The following is a 19616-nucleotide window of genomic DNA, read 5'->3' as shown; positions in this document are numbered from 1 at the left end:
AGCCCACGCTTGAAAGCCACACACCTCAGTCTTCCCTCCTTAATCCTCCGATGCCCATTGAATCACCATCCTTCCGCCAAGGTCCAGGGTGAGTTCTGTGTGTGGGATGTTTAACAGGACATCTGGCTTTCCCACAGCTTTCTATCCCACCTGGATGGTCAGAATCCCCACTGATTTTCAAAGCCAGATATTGTGGGGGCTTCTCTTTCTGGAACCAGTACTCTGGGCTGGGGGGCTTGTGGTGGTGCTGGGGTCCCTTGCTCCTCTGGGGGGAATATCCACAGCCGAGATATCCCTCATGATTCTTAACCACCACACAGAGGTTTGGGGCCAGCCAGTTTTGTGTCTCTGCCCCTTCTAACAGTCTCGATGTAGCTTTTTTATTATATCCTTAGTTATAAAACTTCTTTTCAGCCAGACTTCAGATGGTTCTCCAGGTTGATTGTTCTATAATTTAGTTGTATTTTTAATGTGTTCATGGAAGGAAGCAGGCACAGTGTTTATGTACTTCGCCTTCTTGGATCTCTCCCCGAATTTCTGATTCAGTATGTATAGGATGGGCCCAAGAACTTGCATTGCCAGTCAATTCCCAGATGATGCTGATGTGATGTGGTTGGTCTGGAAAGCACAATTCTTAGAGGCTGGAAACCATACGAAGCTATCAGTGCCCATATAAATTATATAACTATATGACTTACATATATGAGTTACAGGTGCCCCGAAGGCAGGAGAGGGAATTGGATTAGAGCATGGGGTTTGGGGTGGCTGTGAAGAACCCTCACAATCTCTGCTGGCTACATGCCTGGGTAGCAAAACTCAGTCTGGTTTTCAGTCTCTAAGAATACACATTGCTCCCTGTTGAGACTGTTTATTGAGAAGAATGCTTATTGGGAAGAATGACTGAATGCAGCTCCTGTAGGAGGTTTCTGAAATGCTTTAGCTCTGCCAGAATCATTGAGATAGGTCTGCAGCCTCCTTAAAGGGCTCCTCTGAAGAGAAGAGCATACACAGGGAAGCAGGTGAACCACGGTCAGGGTGATGGGGTCCTAGCAATAAGCACTATCTCATCACTGACGATGGTTCAGAAGGGCTGGCTCATGGTAATAATAAAAAGCAGACGATTTTGTCCATTTTATCATTGCTTTTAAATTCTCTACAGATAACATTCTATTTTATTAGTTGTACCCGGGGTGGATATATCCCAACACTCTGGCCTTGGCATGCCACTGCTTGGCAGCACCAAGGTATTTTTTTTTAATGTAATTTATCTACTTTATTATGGCCACGGATCACTATTCTTCAAAGGACCCAATAGAAACAGACTTTCCAGTGAAAGAATTTTCACAAAGTCCCTAGAGATCAAAGAGATCTAACTACTGGACATTGAACATTCTGTCAATTCTTCTACGAGGCAGCCCATTTCATAGAAGCAAAAACAGCCTCATTTTTCAAGATGGGAAGACTAAAAGAGACGTAAGAACTGGAATTCAATCTAGTGTTGTCTTTTTAAGTTTGAGAGCCTCTTACTTCCTTGCTGCCATGGGCCCCTGGAAATAACGGCTGTGTTTTAGGCTAGGTGTTGCTGGCTTGAGTTATGCCAAGGCAGCAGAGGAATTTAAGCAGAGAGAGCTTTAGAGCATTATGTGTCGGTCTCTGGCAAGGGAGCACTTGACTGAACAAGAACCAGCCAGCTGCAGTGTCTCCAAGGTGAATCTGTAATAACTTAGGTGGCAGTAATTTCCTAGGAGACTGGCATAATTATACCCAAACAAATTGCCTGAACAGCCAGATATTTATTAACAGGAGATTAAAACTTGCAAGTTTGAGCAAACCTGGAGAGCAACAGCAGATGCCAAAGCAGTGAGGAATGTTGGTAATCTGTCCACCACCCCAAACCAGAAGAGTAATAACAAACCAGGGAAGAGTCCAGCCTGTAGTTATGGCCTCTGAGGCCTCAGCTCTAGGTTCTTGTTTACTGCAAATGGGGATTAAAATCACTAGACATCAACACTTAGAACATGTATCAGTTAGCTAACTAATGAGTAGCAAATCACTCCCAAAATTAGTGGCTTGAAACAACAGCCATTAATTCAGTTTATAATTTCAGCTGGATTCAGCTGAGTTTGGGTTTCCTCTTGGCCCCCTCATGTGTTTGCAATCAGCTGCAGGCCAGCCAGGCAGCGATCCGTCTGAGGTTGGTTGGCTATTGGCTGGGGCACAAAGATGACTGACAAGGAGAAAATCTGCGGTCCTCCAGCAGCCTAGACCAGGCTTGTCTTCAGGGTGGTCCCAAGGTTCCAAAAGAGCAAGCTGATCACGCACAGCCTTGGGAGGGCTGGTTCAGAACTGGCACACAAACATTTCCACTGAATTCTGTGGCCCAAAGCAAGTCACAAGGCTATCCTAGAATCAAGTGGAGGGGAAACAGATTCCACTTCTGGATGAAAGGCGCTGCAACATCAAGTTATAACACATGACACGAGCACGGGCATGAAGGACTGGGGGCTTGTCTGAAATCTACAACAAAACCCTCAAAAAAGAAAATTAAAAAAAAAAAAAAAACTCACCAGAGGTGGGGCAGGTGCCAGAATAAGTAAACACTGAGCATTCAGATCAAAGATCTTCTTTATTCTGTATTTTTGTCCAATTAAATTAGGCATATATTTATTAAACAAATTCTATAAGCAAGGTACTATGTTAGGCATTCTGTGGGAAAGACCAGTTAAAAAGAAAAAAGGAAAAATAAAAAGATATGTAGTGCGACAGATTGTCATCACATAATGATTTCAAAATCACCAGTATTGAGATGTTTTGCTGTAAGGAAGACGAAAAAGCAAAAGTTACATAAAGATGCCTGTAGGGCATGTAAGATTGCATAGTTGTTGCTATAAGGACTGGATAAGAACAACGGTGGAGTATAGCAACCTGGATTGGTTGAGTTGTGCTGAGATAAGAGAGTCATGGAAGCCCAGAGTGACAGTGTCTCTCAGGTGAGGGTGACATGTTGGAAGGAAGCAGGTAGGTGGCCACGTGATTTAGCATGTGAGAGGGCCACAGAGAAATTAGGCGAGCTCAGGTTTCTGATCAATGGAATGAACTTACCAACTACCACCTACTTGGTGGTGAGATGGATTGAGTAGATTGGAGGGCAAGGAGCAATGAAACTGGGGAAGAACTCAGATAGAGGTAGAGAAGAAGCCTCAAAGGGGTACTGGTAGCTGAAAAGCAAGATCCTTACTGGACAGTAGTTCGTAGGGTTCTGGGATTAAGTCATGGAATTGGGATACTTTATATAGATGGTGAACACAAGGCTACATTCTGCATTGGTTTCCTGTCCTCTCCATATGCATTGGCTAGTTTGTCATATTCCAAGAAAGACTTTGGCATTCCCATATATATCTCTCACACCATTTTCCTTCCAAATTAGTAGATAGAGTAGCACAAAAATGAGTGTTTATGTACTTTTTATGATTTTAACAATTATTGATGGGCAGATTTCATCTATCTCTGGCCCCACATGCTCATACCATGAGAAATCTATAAAGATGTTCAAAATATATCAATTCTGGTCCTGTTCATGATATCCCACAATTGTGTGGCCATGCTGTAAAGTTCAGTAGCTCTGATGTGTAATAGAGCATGATATCTTGAGCACTTAGCTTTCATGATCCCAACTTTCCCATCTTTGTTCCTAAAGGCGTGTGCATGTTGAGAAAGCATGGCTGTGCATGGAGGACCTTCATGCGCCAGTATAAGCAGCAATGTAGTGTGGTAATAGGAGAAGTGTCTGGATTCAGACTTCCCTATTCAAATCATGGTTCTCTTCCTTTCTAGTCATTTAATTGGGGTGTGCTATTTGGTTTGTCAATGCTTCAGTTTTTTCAACACTGAAAATGGGGAAACAATAATGCCTGGTTCTTTGATATGTTGTGAGAATTCAGAGAGATAATGGATATAAAGCACTGGGAACCTATGCATAGTAAGAACTAAATGCACGTCTGTAGTTACTAGTAATAATAGAGGTAGCAATTCTCCCACTATCTTCTAGCATGCCCTGTGCCCTGTTTGTCCATCTAAAATTTATCAAACGTTGAGTAACCTGCACTGCCTGCAAGTTACAGGGATGGACAAGATGCAGTCTCCATTTTCAAGGATTCATTGGAAGTGAAAATATAAATAAATGAAACTAATATCAGACAGATGTGCTACATACTTTAAACAGGTTGAGACAAAGTGCTGAGGCAGCGCAGAAGATGGAAAGAACAGATCTGGCAAGGCTAAGTGTGTGGCATTTGAGCTGAAGGATGTTTAGAATTAGGCAAGCTATGGTGAGTTGGGAACTGAGAGAGGGACAGGAAAAGAAAAGTCATGTTAAAGCTTTTAATTTAAAATGAGGAAATTGGTCCTTATAATTTTCAGTTGCATAAGAGCTCTAAAATTCAATTCTATAAAATCATGCTTTCATTCCTTGATGAATATATGTGAATTCTGTAAATGAGTTGTTGCTTCCAAAAATTTTAGCTGCTGGGCATGAAGTTTACCCAGTATTCACAGCAAAACAGATTACTAGTGACAACGTGAATTAGGAAAATGCTGACACATTGGAAAATATAATTTGTACCCAATGGCTTGAAAAAAAAAGAAAACATAAAACTACCCATTAACTCTGCAGTTACTAAATGGGGCCTAATGGCACTTTCGTTTTTCATGTTGGCATTTCAAGGTTGTTCTGAAAAAGTTCACCTGGGAAGAGGGGCTTTTTATAGAATGGTAAGATGGTGTTTCCTCTGATGTCTCAATTGAAAATAGTGCTTTGAAATCATTTAAATGCCATAGTGGCAGTGCCCTGACAAGTCAGGTGAGTGGTGTGCCAATTTCATTGTCTCTAAGAATTACCTGGGAAGCTGTAAAACAAATGCAGATTCCCTGAGCACTATCTTCAAAGGTTCTGATTCAGTTGGTCTGTGGCAGAGCACAGGAATCTGCATTTCAGCATGGATCTGATGCAGGTGGTCTTCCAGGAATGCTCAAGGAACAGAACACTTGAGTTGAGAAGAAGGTTGAGTGAGTTGTTTAAGGTCACTCAGAGTAGTCATGAAACCAGAATGTGTTCTGGAAGCAGCATCACTTCTGAGTGCCAAAGGTACACCTGAGAACTGAATCTTTGTGAGAAGGTGGACCTGGACAAAAACAAATTTAAACTATTAATCAAAAGCTTAGGAGTCAGAACTGGCCTAGTGCAAAGCCTTGAGGTCCATGTTTGGTCTTGGTTCTCCCTGTCTTCTTCCTTACTCCCCAGTCCTGCACCTGTTCTGTCCCATCATTCCCTGTCCCTTCCTAGAAACCTGCTCTCTGCTTCCTCAGTTTAAGTGTGTCCTGTTTTGCAGGGCTTCTCTCTGAAGGGGACTGACTTCTTAGACTGATTAAGAGGCATAAAATAAAAGACTTCCAAGAGAATCCCAGAAATTGGTTGGTGTGAAAGATTTGGAAACCATCCAGCCCCCAACGCACAGCATCTTGCTGTCAGTAATGATGAGAGAAAACAGAGTGTAGAAGAAAAATTCACATCTAAATCCAGTTTTAGGCTTCTCATAGGGACCCAGAACATCACACATATGCCACTGGGCCAAGAAGGCATATCAGATGCTGTGCTAAACACACAGGCACTTTGCTAGAAGAAGGAGGCATTGGCTGTAGTGTGAGCCCTGGTATTAACGGAAATGCTAAGCCAACAGGTGATAAGCTACTCTGGAGAAAAGAGGTGATGAGAATGACTTTTGTTTCAGAGGCATCTCTTTTAATGATAATTCAAACAATTAATTTTAATGGCAGCACCTACAAAGTGCCTTATAAAACACTGTTCAAGGTGCCTTATAAAACCTATACTTTACCAGATAATTTAGAATGGCAAGAAGTTTCAAAGCAATGTTCAATGTTAAATTGGGGACTGGAAAGAAGCTAGTCTATAACTTTCTGGGAGTTTTAGCTGAAGGACGTATAGAACATGTGTCTGTTTCTTTCTTTTAAAAAAAAGTTTGTAAAATGTAATTGAATTTTTATTTAATTAAAAAAATTCTTAAATATATTAGGGTGACATTGGTTAATAAAATTATATAGGTGACAAATGTACATTTCTATAATACATCATCTATATATTGCATTGCGTGTTCTCGACCCAGAGTCAGTTCTCCTGCCACCACCACATATTTGCCCTCTCCCCTTTCCCTCTTCTACAGTCCCCCCCACCTTACTCTCTGGTGACCACTAAATTGATTCTGCATCTGTGATTTGTTTGTTTGTTTGTCTTATTCATTTGTTGCTTTCAGTTTCATATCCCACATAAGAATGAAATCATATGGTTCTTGACTTTATCTGTCTGATTTATTTCACTTAGCATGATAATCTCAAGATCCATCCATGTTCTCGCAAATGACAATATTTCATCTTTTTTATGGCTGAGTGGTATTCCATCATATATATATGTACTGCATCTTCTTTATCCAATCATCTATTGAAGGACACTGGTTATTTCCATGTCTTGGCCACCGTGAATAATGCTGCAGTGAACATAGGGATGCATTTATCATTGTGGATAAATGTTTTCAGCTTTTTTGGGTAGATACCCAGAAGAGGGATTGCTGAGACATATGGTAACTCTATTCTTAATTTTTTGAGGAACCTCCGTACTGTTTTCCATAGTGGCTGTACCCATTTACATTCCCACCAGCAGTGTAAGGAGGGTTCCTTTTTCTTCACAGCCCCTCTAACACTTATTATTTGTCTTGTTGATGATGGCCATTCTAACAGGTGTGAGGTGGTATCTCATTGTGGTTTTGATTTTCATTTCTTTAATAGCTAGTGAAGTTGAACATTTTTTCATATATCTGTTAGCGTGTCTGTTTCTTTATCCAGGCTAGTGCCTCATGTAGGATAAGCTGAGGATTAAGAGAAAGAGTTAAGAAAAGCAGGCAAGAGGAGGAAAGACCACTAGAAGGCAGCCAGGAGCTTGGGCCGTTTGGCCCACAACGGGAGATGGAGAAAACCTCTGAGATATGGCCAGTCCTGCAGGCACTTTCTTTCTGTCTAAGCAGTTGTTCAGATTTGCCTCTGCCATAGCCATCTTTGCACCATTCAGACTCTCCAGGAACAGGGAGATTTAAATATGCTGTTAACAGGTGAGAAATCCTTGCCTTCAAAAATTCCCTCTCCAAAATATCTACGTTGAGACATCCTTGAAGAGCAATAAAAATACTTAGATTGATATTTTGAGACCCCAATTCATGGTTGTCCTAAATAATGACTTCAATGCAAAGATATAAGATGGAAAGATGATTTTCCACCAGAGTCACTTTATAGAAATATTTATTCCGCATATTTAAAGGAGATAAGAATCACTTTAAACCATCAGGTGTGTTGGCCACAGGTAAGCAGTTCCTGTGGTGGGATGTTTTCATGGAGTGACTCCTGGAGTTCTCACAACCTCCTTAGGCTCTGCTTCACCTACTAGAGTGCCCTGCGCAAGCAGTGCATGGCAGGTGGACTGCCTGGTGGTGGAGACTCCACGTGAGGATGGTGGTCATCTCATGTTCTTTCCTCCAGCCCCACCAGAGGCCCTGAGAATAAAACTCTGGGAGAAGCAGCCGTGCAGACCAGTCTCTACTCACCTTTACACCTTTGCTCTCCGTTTGCCCTCCTCTGTCACCTCTGACTTTCCACATGTTTCCTAGCCTTCAAAATTAATTTGAAGCATTTTTTAGACATCTTTTATCACTGTCTTTCATTGTCTGAAAATTCTACAGCCCCTGTAGCTGGTACACGACTTTCTGGTGGCTCCAGATGTGAAATCGTGTTTCCTTAGTAGCACTCTGTCTCCAGTAAATCAGCATCTGCTTTGTTGGGCTTAGTCAGGGACAGGTGCATGACTCAATCATTTGCCTTTTGTTTTTTCTCTCTCGTCCAGGGTCTGGGGTTTGTCAGCCAAATCAATCAGGAGACAGAGAAGAGCATGCTCTAGTGAGAAGACGTCTAAATGAACACAGGGGTTATGATGTTCTAGTGCTCTTAGTATTGAACTTGATGAGGACCTTTGGATGAGCCACCAAACTTTATGTGCTTCAGTTTCCTCTTTAAAAATAGAATGCAACTTGTTGTGCATACCTGTTTTCAGAATAAGAAAGAGGTTAAAGGGATGTCCAGAGTAATCATTAGATTAATGGGAAATGTTATTATACCCACTTGGCATCATAAAGGGAATCTGAGATGGCCGGCCCACACTATACCTGGGATGGCATTAAGGAAACAAGATTTCATATCTGAAAAGGACCACATATAGCTGTAGATAATATAATTGTTAGCTGTGGGGCGCTATGTTAGGTACAAAGGCTGTAGGATTTTCAGACGATGGAAGACAATGATAAAAAATATCTGAAAATCCTGGCGAGGGGATGGCGGGCACCAGGAAAGAACATTTTCATGACAGAGGCTGCCACACACAGGGCTTGGTTGATTCCTCTCCCATTAGCTGAGTGATAACTCCCTCTGGGGACTGTATCTTTTGTTGATAGTTTGGAAGGGGTTTCTAGCATTTCACTTACTTCACCTGTATTCCTCAAGCCTCTTCTCTTGCCAGATGCCATGGTTAAAACCGTTAAAATTTAAAACAAAGCCAGAAACCTCCCAGAACTCCCTGCTTGCTGCAAAACAGAAATGGCACAGAGTCTTGCTACTGTGCTGGAACACTCATCCTGCAGGAAACAGAGGGAGATATATATTCACTATGGGTTCCCACTGTTTGGAGAACAAAGGCTCAGACCTAGCCTAAGGGTTAAGTTTTCTAAAAGGTCCTGTCCCTGAGGCAGCCATCTGTGCAAGTGGAATCCAGTGGGACCATCAGGTTTAGGCCTAAGGATCTTACCCAGGGAAATTCGGGCTTGGGGCCACTATGGATGGTGTGTGTGTGTGAGGGGGATTTTAAGTGACCTTAGGAAGCCCTTAGATCTGTATTTGTAAGGAAACCTAGGATGCTTTAGGAACTTCATCCCAGCTCCCAGCCTCCCATCCAACAGGATATGCTGTTGAAAGAGTGTATTTAGAGGCTGAGTATTTGAAACGAAAGCCTCCCAAAGAACAGTACATGGGTAAAATCTTAGTCTGGTAGAAATGATGTTGACATCTTGGGTTCCATCCTAATTGTTTTGCTTTGCCATCTACGACACAGGGCTAAGGGTTGCTTGCTAATTGCAATCATAGGCACATCCTACAAAGTAACATAGGGACAAATTATCAAAGTTTTAATCTATTTGCAAGGAATTGCTAGTTAAATCTGAACTCATATCATGGCTTTCCTGGTTGACACTTGAAATAGAGTCCTTCTGGTTCTTCTTTTCAAGTGCTCTGTTTTATAAAGAACTGATACTGTACTTGGTACCATTTGATGCTTAAATTTAAATTTTAGGCACTCTGGTGACAATGTAAGGGCTACAAAGAAGATGGACCTCTTCTAGGGGAGAATTACAAATCCATGTTGTAGGTACAATTATTATATCCGTTTTTCAAATGAGGAAACTTTTGCCAAAGTCCTGTGATGTCAGCTCCTCTCAGAATTATCCTTTCCTATCCACTTTTGACATCATTGCTATTTATTGACTCAATCCAGAAATCTTGAAATCATCCTAGACAACTCCACCTCTTAGTAACCATTTTTTCTTTAATTTTCAAGGGATTCAAGCTCAGAAAAGTTATCAGTATCTGCAGATAAATTATGAGAATTAATAAGAAAGTTTACAGTGTGGCCAATACTAAGATCGATATGCAAAACCTCTGGTCTCTTCATATCCTTGGCAATTAAAGATTAAAAAGCACAATTTTAAAATATTGTTCCTAATAGCGCAAATTAATTGAACGCTTGTCATGTGCTAAGTACTTGGCATATATTATTTGATTTTACTATTACTACCATCGGTGTATATGTTAGTTGTGAATGGGAAAGAAAATATGGAGGGATCTATATCAAACTCTTCCTTCTAGATTCAATTTCATTCTCACTGAAGTACATCTTTTATTGCTCCTTTCAATAATGTTCTATGAATTGATAAGTCTGTCTGCAAATGTTTCTGTTGGTCTCTCTTGAGTTATAATTAACCTGGGAATAAAATTCTTATATTGTTTTCCTGTAGTATTTCAATAATATGAATTTCTTACATTTTGATCTCTATTGTTTGCCTATGATAGGTCTAATTATTAATTCTCTGTAAATATTTTGCCTTTTCTCTTTGATTGTTTCTTAGATTCCCTGCTTGTCTTTTGTGTTTTGCAGTTTTGTGGCAATATGTCTAGGTGTGGAGTCTTTAAAATATGCTAACTCTGTTGGGGTACGGTTTTAATCAGAGGATTCACGCATTTCACCAATTCTGGAAAATTCTAAGACATTATTATTTCAAATATTGAGTTTTCAATATTTTCTCTAACCTCCTAGTAGAACATTTATTAAGTATAGGTTGGATATCTCCTTCTATCATCCATATTTCTAAACCTTTATTTTCCATTTTCCACATTGTAATCAATATAGGAAACTTCCAGCTCCCCAGTTCAATCTTCAGGACTGCTTATCCACTGAAGGTTTAATTTCTCTGAAAACCATTATATGTATGTTTTGTGTGTAATTCCTAGATATTACATTTAAGTTTTACTTTCAGAGCTGCTAGTTCTTTTCCATAGTTTCCTATAAAATAGTTTTCCCTTTTATTTTCTCTTATTTCTTTTGCCTCTGTATTCATTTTGAATATACTATATATGGAGTCTATTTTTTCTACTATTGCTATTCAGTCAATCTACTATTCAGTCTTTGGGATTGAATATTCCTGTTTATTAATATTTCTCTTATGGAGGATTATTTTCTCTTATGGTTTAAGTTTGTTTGTTTGTTTAATTGTAAGCTTATGTTCCTAAACATTATTTTATTTCCAGGGTATCTGGTCCCATAAACCCTTGCTATGAAGTGTTGACATTGCTATAAAGTGTTTTTATGTTTTGTTTTGTTTTTTTAATTTCCAGTAGTACAGAGATTTTATAGGTCTAGAACCAATTTTTACTTCATTTTTCACTCTGGAGGTATGCATTTCATAATGGTAGAGAAAATTTAGGCTTTACAGCTTTACCTTACACAGTTATGTTACCTAACAAAAGATTAGCCTTTTGGTTACAGAACTTGTAAAATTAGTTTTTGGTTTGTATGATTTTTTTCCCCGATCCTTTATATTTTCACACACTCCTCCTGAGACACATTTTCTTTTTTTGATGTCTAGGCTAGTGGCTGTATTCCTTCTATGCTCACTATCATGGAGGTTTCTTATGTATGAAATATCACATCTCCACTCCTTGTATGGATTCCTACACACAGCCCTGTAGCTGCTACACCCAGTAGTCTGACATATCATATAATATTTCTTGGACCACTGTAATTTTGACTTCTTAGTTTACCATCCTTTCTTTGTTTCCCCTTTTCTATGATTTTAGGAATTTCCATTTCTTTCCTTTGAGGCCAAGTACAAGTTTGGTTGTAGAATATATGTCATCAAACCAGCATTTGACTCTTATGTATAAGCACAACTCTTTCTTTGTTGGCTGAGTCCACCATGTGTCTAGAATGTCATGTCCTATAAGGTCAGTTGACATTTTAAAAAATGACCATTTCATTAAAAAACAATATTTAAGGTGAGAGACATCTGGTTTCTACCTGAATTACTATTAAAGTAACTCACAACAGGATAAATTAAGACTGGCAATAAACCCATTGACAAACCTAGAAGGAATTTCTGCTATTAGATTGATTGAACTAGATTGAAAAGTATGTGGAATTGATGGTCCATTTTCCAAGCTCAGGAGAGATCTAGCTAGAAAATCCCTCCCTCCCTCAGAAATTCTCTGTTCTTCTGATTAGATACACAAGCTCTCTAGTAACCCAAAAATCTCTCTTCACTGCATAAGAGCTTGTTAAAAGATAACTAGAAAGCTGTTATTTCTTACTTCCCACTTTACTCCCATATCCCAACTGTATCTTCAAACCATAGCTGTATTGTTTTTTTTTACCATTTAATAAAAGACTTAAATCAAAATACAACTGCACAAAGAATGTGAAGAGGGGAAGGGCTGTGGTGGCACACTGAACTTTCGAAGTCATGGACCTTAAAGAAAAGCTATGTGCAAGACTGAGTTGAGAAAAACATTTTGGGGATTTCAGTTTGCTATCTACTTAATCAATGTATAACATACTATATACCAAAGCAATGGTGTTAGAGAAAATGTTGACATATATACATAAAGCTACCTTCCAACTGGACATACAGTAATCCACTAGGAAGGGGAATTTCAATATCATGATTTTTAACAAATGTTAAATCTAAGAAGATGGTTAATTCCTCACCCAGGGATGAGGTCACAGAAGAAAACCATCAGGGAGCCTATAACAGGGCTCTGTATAGCCCAGGAAGGAAAGATCGTTCTGAAGACCGGGAAGAGCTTATTTCTGATCATTTATTAGAGGAAAGAGAAGAAAAATAATTTAAAATGTTTAAATCAAAATGTGGCATTCTTGCTCCTGTGTTTGAAGATAACAAAAAGTAACATACGGACAGCAAATGACAAGAAATTATATTTTTTAAAAATGGTGGGTTATATTAAAAAAATGGTGGGAAAGAAAGAAACGATTATGAGAAAATTTAAGGGATTAATGGCAGCAACAAAATTCACACAGAGGCAGAAAGAAAAAAATGGATACTGTGGAAACAGATATAATAATATAGAGTATGGATTTGAGAAATCCTCTTAGATTAGATGGAAACTGATGAATAAATGAGAATATGATGAGAGAGGATAAAAGAGAAAGGAGTAATCGAAGATCTAAAGTAAACATGATCATTACTTCAGAGAAGTAAGTTGAAACAATTGGAATAAATCAAAAGATTGAGGAAAAATATTTCTTGAACTAAAAAATTAAGTAAAATATTATAAACCACCATAAAATGCAGATCACAAAAATCACTGTGCTCCATGTAGTATGAATAAGAGGTTGCATCCCATTGGGTGAAATTTAATTACCTGAATAAATAAAAAAAACATGAGGCCTAATTAGCAGTTTCAACCAAGAACTTACAGAAATAAATGTACCAATATGAATTATAAGACACATCATTGAGAACATCAGATGAGTCAGATCTTTGAAAGTAGATTGCCAAAAACAAGTTGTATGGTTCTGAAACTCAGTATACAAAGTGTCAAAAGTGATTGCTAATGGGGATTAAAGAGGATATTTAAAACTTTTTAAAAATGTTATTTAATAACATACAAACACATTATAGGGTATGCTCTTATAATCACTACCTGGGTCAAGAAATAGAACAACGCCAGGTCCCCTGAAGTCCTCATGCCATCAGTCACTATCCCTCCCCCACCCTCCACTTGCACCCCCATTACAGTAAGAATGGCCTTTTCTTTAACGTAGAAACCTGTACGCTAAACAATATAGTCTATTTTTGAGTTATATATAATTGTAATCACAACTGCATATTATTTTATATCTTTATGCCTTCATTCAACATTATGTTTAGGAGATTTGTCCATGCTAGTTATGTGTAGCTGTGGTTCTTTTATTTTCACTGCTATTTCGTGTTCCTTTTAATGAAAATACTACCATACTTTATATATATATATATAAATATATAATATATAACATATATACACAAAATACATATATTTTATATAATATATATTATATAAAACATATATATATAATATATGTAATATATAATATAACATATATGATATGTATGTATATTATATATAAATATATATATAAATAAAATGTATATGATATATAATATGTGTAATATATAGGGATATATATTACATATATATGATATATCCCTTCTGGATTTGGCTATTGCAAATAATGCTGCTATAAAATTGTTATATTTGGTTTTTGATGGACATGTATACGTAACTTCGTTGGTTATACACTTAGGATTAGGATCATGGGGGATGCATAGTCTTAGCCTTAGGAAATATTATCAAACAGTTTTCCAAATTGGTTAAAACAATTGACTTCCCTTTCAGTTGTGTATGAGTCCCATTTGCTCCACATCATCACCGACACTTGGTATTATCAACAGATTACATTTTAGCTGATCTGGTGTATGTAAAACAGTATCACATTTTAGTTTTAACTTGCATTTCTTTCATAATTTATAAGGTTGAACAAAATTTCATATCTTTATTGGCCACTGAGATTTCCTCTATGATAAAATGTTTTTTCACAGTCTTGCTGGTCTTTTTTGTCTATCTTTTTCTTACTGACTTGTAGGAAATCTTCATGTATTATGAATAAAGTTCTTTGTTTATATGTGTGCCAATTATGTCTCTAGTTTGTTTTTTCTTTTTTATCTTATCTTGTAAGGAACATATATTTTTAATTTGAATATGTTGGTACTTATGCCTATTTATAGTTATCACATTTTTGTTTTATTTAAACAATCACTTTATATTCAAATTTATAGATATTTTTCTCTAATGACTTAAGAAAACTTAATTCTTTTTCCTTTCACATTTAGGTTTATGATTTACCAGAAGTTAATATCTTCTATAAAGTAGTGCTCTAAATTTCATTTAATTTTTCTTATGGCTTATCCAGTAATATCAGAAACATTTACTGAAAATCTGTTCCTGCCCCAGAGTCCTGCGATTTCACCCCAGAATAAATCACGTGTTCATATATGGACAGATCTCTTTCTAAGCACTCTATTCTCTCCCATTTATTTATTAGCCTTTTCTCATTATCAAAGGTTAGTAATATGATATGACATCTGGAAAGCAAATCTTCCCACTGTATTCTTCTTTAAGTGAATCTTGGCTTGTTTGCATTTCTATAGAAGTACAACCCATTTGTCAAGTTACACACTTGGACAAACTTGTTGGATTTTGAATGGTCATACATTGAATCTATAGATTTATTTGGGGAGAACTGACAACTTTAAAACTGGAATCTTCAACCCATCAACATGTATCTCCTTTATTTATTAGGTTTGTTTAAAAATAATTGTGGTTTTTGCAATCGTTTTTAACCTTTTAAACCGCAATTACTTTTGCACCAACCTAATAGCTCTTCTTTAATACATGTAAGTAAGGTTTATCATTTGCTTTGTAGAAATCTTGCACATTAGTCATATAATTATATGATATTTCACATTTTTAGTGATATTACATATAGTATTCTGACAACTTTTCTTATAAGTATTGTTGATTTATTGAAGTAAAATTATTATTGTATGTTGACTTTGTATATAGAATTCTTGCTAAACTCATTTAGCACTTTTATAAAATCTAATCATCTGTGAATCGTCATGGATTTGTTTCTTTCTTTCTTATTGTTCTGCCATATATTTCTATTTGTTGCCTCCTTGTCTTGGTCAGAACCTCTAATACAATGTGGAATAGAATGTAGGAGAGAGTAATTTTTTGTTTTGTTGCTGGTCTTGCTGCAAGATTTTTATGCATGCATTTAATTTTTATTAAGATTTACAAGTTCCTTTCTTTTCCTAGCTTGCTAAGGGACTTGATTTTTATTATGAATGGTTCCTGAATTTTGTCAAATACTCTTTTCTGTGCCATATGAGATTATAAAATTACTCTTGCTCTTAATTTGCTAATGACGTGAAAGAGGCGTTCATGAGGTTGATGGGTAGGGCCAGAGCTGCATCTCCAGATTACTGCTCAGGGCTGCTGTTTCCACTACACTTTAGCCTAATGGCTTCTTACTACCTCCTCAGCCCTTCCCTGCATTTAAGATGATTTTTAAAGAAGTATTTAAGTGGAAGTGTTATGGTGACATTTTTCTATTATCAGAAATATGAGTAACCTTGCTTTGAAAAAATAGAATAATGAAAAAAATGTATTTCGATTTAAAATAAAAATAGCTACTAAGGGAAAAAACAATACTTGAAGTACTGAGAGAGCTAATATGACAGAACAATGGTTCCTATAACAGAAGACTAAGGACTGGCTGGCACCTAAGTGTAGGTGAACCAGGAGGGCAGATGCCCAGCTTTGGTGGATTTCCCTCTTGCTCCCTCCCTCCACTTGAGTGTAGACATGGAGTCAAGAGACCTGGGAGTGAAGTCTTGGCTCAAATTTCAGCCAGAGCATTGACCATTTATGAGGTTCCTGAGTCATTTCTTGACACTTTATTTTGTTGTTATATAGTTTGTACCATGGCATCAGATAATGGTTTATTTTTCTGTTATTCTCCATCTGAAAATTCTCTCAGTCTCAGCACACATCTTCCATTCAATGTCTTTCTTTGTGATGTTCCATTAGGTCACGCTCATCTCATCCAGCTTTTAAATATCTCAAGCAGGCATCTGGGATCCATATATTAATAAATAGACACAGTTGCTTTTAGTTTGAGGGAGAACAGAGAGCACCCGGGGAATATTACAGCCATTCATTTGCAAACGATTTAAGAAACACTTCATCATGCTTTATTGTGTTTCATGTGATATAAACACACCTCTCAATTGAATTATGCTCCATATTCAAGTGGGAGGTTAAATTATACTGCAGACAGAAAGAGAAAAGTACAGTGATTTTAAAAAAGAGTTGGGAAAGAGGAAGAGAATTTATGTCATTAGTAAGAATGTGTAGATACAAAAACCCTACACCAGTCCTTTAGCGCTATAGCTCATAAATGGTATTTGAAAGCTGAAAACACACTTTTCCCCAGTAATAGTGTAGGCTCTCTTGGTTCCTGGTTACTGCATTAAGTAATAGGAAAGGATCTAACAATTCTTGATTTGTAGTGTGATTATTTGTGATAAGGATAGCTCTTTAGAATTTCTAAGGGACAATGAGATAAAAACTTGATGATAGCACAGAATGGATTCCAAATGAGATAAAGAATGGTTTCTCTGGATCAAGAAGAGAGTGTGGTCAATCCATTATGTTACAGTGGGAAGATAGTAGTACTGATTGTAATGCTACTCAGTAATAAAAAGAATAAACTCTTGATACACCCAACAATATGGGTGATTCTAAAAGAAATTATGTTGAGGAAAAGAAGTCAGACAGAAAAGAGTACATACTCTAAATTCTGTCAGTAAAAAAATGTGATAAAATGTAAGCAACTCTATTGTGGCAGAAAGCAGAGCCATGGTTGCCTGGAGATAAAGTGAGTAGATTGTAGAAAGGGACAGGAAGGAACTTTTCCCTGGATGATGAATTCACAGGTGTGTACATGTGTCAAACTTATCAAATTCTACACTCTAACTATGGGTAGTTTATTTTCTATCAATTATACCTTAAGAATCTGTTTTAAAAGGTGGGCAACATTAGAAAATCTATTTTGGAATCCCCAAACAAAAAGAGACCAATAACCATACCCACTTCATGAGATCATTGTAATTATTAAATAAGTAACCTATATAGAGTGCTTAGAATTATACCTGGCAATAGTAAACCCTCTTTTAAATATTAGCATTTTTTCTTATTATTGGATGAATGAAAAACTATATGTCTGAAAATAGAAGGTGCTTTCTGAAGAAGCTTGCAGGTAGATATTGAGGGGCAGCTACTTCTCCCTGTTACAGAATGAATTGTATTCTCCCCAAATTCACATGTTGAATTTTTAACCCCGGGACCCAGAATGTGACTGTATTAGACACAGGGCCTTTAAAGAGGTAATTCAGTTAAAATTCTGGTGGGCCTTAGTCTAACGTGACTGGTGCCCTGGTAAGAAGAGGAGATGAGGACACAGAGAGAGACACCAGCAATGCACACACACAGGAAAGGCCATGTGACGACACAGAGAATGTGGCCCTCTGCAAGCCCAAAGGAGAGGCCTAAGAAGGAACCAACTCTTCCAATACCTTGATCTTGGACTTCTACCTTCCAGAACTGTGAGAAAACAAATGTGTGTTGTTTAATCCCCCAAGTCCGTGGTATTTTGTCATGGCAGTCCTAGCAAACTAATATCCACCCCCAGACATAAGACCTCTTGCAATAGCATTTCCATATCTGCCAGGTGGCCCTCTCTGCAGAGCATTGAGGTTTTCCTGCACAGCGCAGCAGTGAACTGTCACTCATCTCAGGGATAATTGTAATGACAAGTCTCAGTGTCCAAACGCCTATGGGACGCACACCCTGCAGCACCTCCTTCAGTGCCTACTAGTAGGGGGCGGGCCCGCGGGGGTCTGCAGCTGCTGTGTCCGCGGCTCCAGGCTCCCACCTCCATTGTCAGGTATACGATTGCCTCGGTTGTGCTCTGTGCGGTGAGACACCAAAAAGAAAGAAAACAAATGGAACTCACAGATTCCTCATGGGGATTTTATTTCCTACTTCATTTATAGCACCTTTCATCTGAAAATTTTATCTTGGAACATAGACGCTTAAATATCTTCAATAGAATTACTATACATTTTCTAAGACACTGGTGTGCTTCTTTGTATAAAGGAAGGCCTGCTCCTGCTCTCTCCCTTAAGATGCCACGTCCTCATTTATTTCCCTTCCTGACAAACCTTTCTTTCTATGTAACAAGCCCCTTGATCACCTCTTAGAATTTTTTTTATTGTGATAAACCAGATTTTTTATTCTTTCAATGCTTGTACTCTCCAACCCTCATATTAAACTTCCTGCAGTGTGAATCCGTGAGTGGTCTGTCATACATAGGCACAGAAACTCTGGTGAGACAGGGATGTGAGATTTTAGATCTCACACACAGCCTGCAGGGCACTAAGTGTGCTTCATAAATCCCTGTAATGGCTTCCTTGGTGTCAAAAGTACTTTCCTTCCATGGAACTCAAGTATTCCCATAAACCAGAACTACTTGGAAAATATTCATTAATCTGTTCATCAGACACTTGTTAACGAATAGGGTTACAAAGTCAATTCAGAAACACGGTTTGCTCTAAGGGGGTTTACAATCTAATAGAGGGATTTAAAAATGTAAATAAATATGTATAGGGAAGCTTTGTAGGTCTAGGGGGGAGTTAGAAGTCTGGGTGGCGTTAGTAGTAGGTGGAACACCAGTTGAGGTGGAACAAGGGTCAAGGGGCCTTTTTAGAGATGACCTTGGAGCAAAGACTGGAGGTAGAGGAGTGTTTAAATGCAAACCTGCCTCCACCCTCCGCTCTGAGGCAGATGTGCCCAAACCAGGGAGACGGGACTGTCCTCTTAAGGAACTTACTTAGAGTGTAGCTGGGCACTTTTTGTGACATGGTATCTGAGCATTTTTAATATTTCTCATTCATAAACCGGTATTGAACAAGGAGATTTATAGAGAGTGAACTTTGGCCCTTAAAAGTATGCTAAACTGAGCAAAATGTACGAGAGTTTATTTGTAAGCTTTTTCCCTTCAGTTCCATTACGTGACCATTTTGTACCAGCTTTCTGAAGTATATTCTAACATTCACTAAAAATGAATATCAATTCTCTTGAAACACTGGCAGTTTGGAAATATACCGTTTTGAAAGCAACCAGCTCCTGGCCTCTAGCTTTTTCCAGAAGGCTCTTCTGACATTTGATATATCAGTGTTCTTCCTTCTGTTCAATTCTCAAGTCCTAAAATATGCAGA

The 19616-nt window shown here is 38.0% G+C and overlaps 1 long non-coding RNA gene across 1 annotated transcript in view; it reads left to right on the top strand.

The window, feature by feature from the left end:
- The window catches only part of LOC141571812 (uncharacterized), a 476186-nt gene that overhangs the window by 140594 nt on the left and 315976 nt on the right, over positions 1-19616 (top strand). The window lies entirely within an intron of this gene.

The sequence above is a fragment of the Rhinolophus sinicus genome, chromosome 2 (genome assembly GCF_057876585.1).
Source record: "Rhinolophus sinicus isolate RSI-liver-muscle chromosome 2, RSI-T2T, whole genome shotgun sequence".
Classification (NCBI taxonomy): Eukaryota; Metazoa; Chordata; class Mammalia; order Chiroptera; family Rhinolophidae; genus Rhinolophus; species Rhinolophus sinicus.
The sequence above is the reverse complement of the archived record's forward strand: the minus strand, read 5'-3'. Positions and strand labels throughout refer to the sequence as shown.